This window comes from Penaeus chinensis, chromosome 42 (genome assembly GCF_019202785.1).
Source record: "Penaeus chinensis breed Huanghai No. 1 chromosome 42, ASM1920278v2, whole genome shotgun sequence".
Classification (NCBI taxonomy): Eukaryota; Metazoa; Arthropoda; class Malacostraca; order Decapoda; family Penaeidae; genus Penaeus; species Penaeus chinensis.
The window spans coordinates 15969541-15972040 of record NC_061860.1 but is presented as its reverse complement, the minus strand read 5'-3'; the positions used below and the strand labels follow the sequence as shown (position 1 = coordinate 15972040).

The window sequence follows — 2500 nt, the reverse complement described above, 5'->3', positions numbered from 1 at the left end:
TAACGATAATGATAATAACAATAATAATGAAAATAATAGCAATAATGATAATGTTAATGATAATAACACTAATAATGCTAATGATAATAGTAGTAATAACAATGATAAGGATAATAATGATGATGATAATGGTAATGATAATAATAATAGCAACAACAATAATAATTACGATAATAATAACAATAATAATAATAGCAATAATAATTACGATAATAATAACAATAATAATAATGGTGGTGATAATAATGATAATGATGATGGTAATTATAATAGTAATAATAATAATAGCACTGATAATAGTAATTATATTAATAACCATAAAAAAATATAATGATAATAATAATAACAGCAACAACAACAATAATGATAATGTTATCATGATAATAATAATGATGATAATAGTAGTAGTAGTAACAATAGCAATAACAATAATATAATATAATAATAGTAATGCCAATAATGATAATAGTAATAATAATAAAAAAAATATAACAATAATAAAAATAATAATAATAATAATAATTATTATTATTATATTAATGCTGATAACAACAACAACAACAACAATAATAATAGTGATAATAATAATAAGAATAAAATAACAATAACATTAATAACAACGATAATGATGGTAATAATAATAATGATAATAATTATATCAATAATAAGAATAATAGTAGTAGTATTGACAACAATGATAACAACGATATTAATAATAACAATAATAATAATTATAATAATGATGATGAGGACTAGGATTATGATGAGGAAAATGATGATAATAATAGTATTAACAATGATAATACTGATGATAATAATAATAATGAAAATGATAATAACATTAATAATAATGAAATAAAAAAAAGATAATAATAGTAGTAATAGTGATGATAATAGTAGTACTGATAACATTAATAACAACAACAACAACAACAACAGCAACAATAATAATAATAATGATAATACTAATAATAATAATAAATAATAATAATAATAATACAAATAAATAATAATAATAATAATGTAATATTTTGATTATCATTACCATAATGATGACGATGATGATGATGATGAAAACAATAATAATGATAAAAATAATTACAATAGCAATAAAAACAACAACAATAAGGATAATAATGATAATAATAACAAAAATGATAATAATAATTATTATAATAATAACAATGATAATAATAACAACAACAATAATAATAATGACAATAATAAATAATAATAGTAACAACAACAATGACAATAACAACAACAACAATAATAATAATAATGATAATAATGATAATAATAATAATAATAATAATAATGATAATAATAATAATAATAATAATAATAATAATAATAATAATAATAATGATAATAATGATAATAATAATGATTATAATAACAATAATAATGATAATAATAATAATAATAACAGTAATATAAAGATTATTGATAGTAATAATAATATAGGTGATTATAAAAGTAATGATAATAATGACACTAAGCTTGTATCCGTCCTCATTAAGTTTTACGTCACTTACCAGGACCCACACCTAAGTCAAAAAAAAGTTCAAACTTCGTAGAGGAACATGCGTGCTAAGCCACGGGATGATGCGGTAAGGTGGGCAATTGGTTCCGACTTTGACCCCAGTATGCTAATGTCAGCATACCAGTACTCACTCACAGCTGAGTCGACTGGAAGGGACAATGGGGCGTGAAGCAAGGACTTTGCGATTGCTAGGCCAGCGCTCCATCACTGAGCTACGGCACCTTTAAGTACGAAGGTCTAAATAATACAAGAAAGAACGCACGGGTTCGTAGTAGTGGTCTTGGCTTAGATTACTTTATGTTCTTGCATTACCTCCGTACGTTGGGTTAGAGGCCTTGGATGAGTCTGATATACTGGATAAGTGGCCCTGGATGAGTTCCATCCACTTCGACTCTCACTGGACGTGTGTTCATAGTACCTCGGGAACCATGTTATGTAGATTTTCGAATTTCAAACGGTTATGATTTTCGGGGAACGCACGCATATTTTAATTTCTCATGGTAGGAAAAGTGAAAATAATGATTATTATAATACCTATGTTTAGAATGGTAGAAATAAACACATGAACATTGATTACAAGACTGAAAGGAAGAATACACAATTGAAAAACAACAAAAAAAGTCTATGTGATTTGTCTATATCAACCCTTAATGCTTAAGATATTAATCTACTTATACTAAGGTGGTGCAGACATAGGAATGGAGAGACTAGGAAGATGGAAAGGAGAGAATAGGAACTAAAGAAGGAATGGCGAAGGAGCAGGACAGGAAAGACGAAGGAATTGAAAGGGAGCAGGACAGGAATGGCGAAGGAGTTGAACTGGACGGGGTTAGGCTGGGCGAAGGAGCTGAAAAAGAGGAATAGGAAGAGGAGAGAAAGGCCTAAAGAAGCCGAAAAGGAGGAGGACAGGAAGGACGAAGGAACTGGATTTGAGCAGGACAAGAAGGGGGAAGA

At 26.7% G+C, this 2500-nt stretch overlaps 1 protein-coding gene across 1 annotated transcript in view; it reads right to left on the bottom strand.

Moving 5' to 3' along the window:
• Positions 1–2500, bottom strand: part of LOC125047930 (collagen alpha-1(I) chain-like) — a 38761-nt gene that overhangs the window by 30001 nt on the left and 6260 nt on the right. The gene's annotated exons all lie outside the window — the stretch shown is intronic.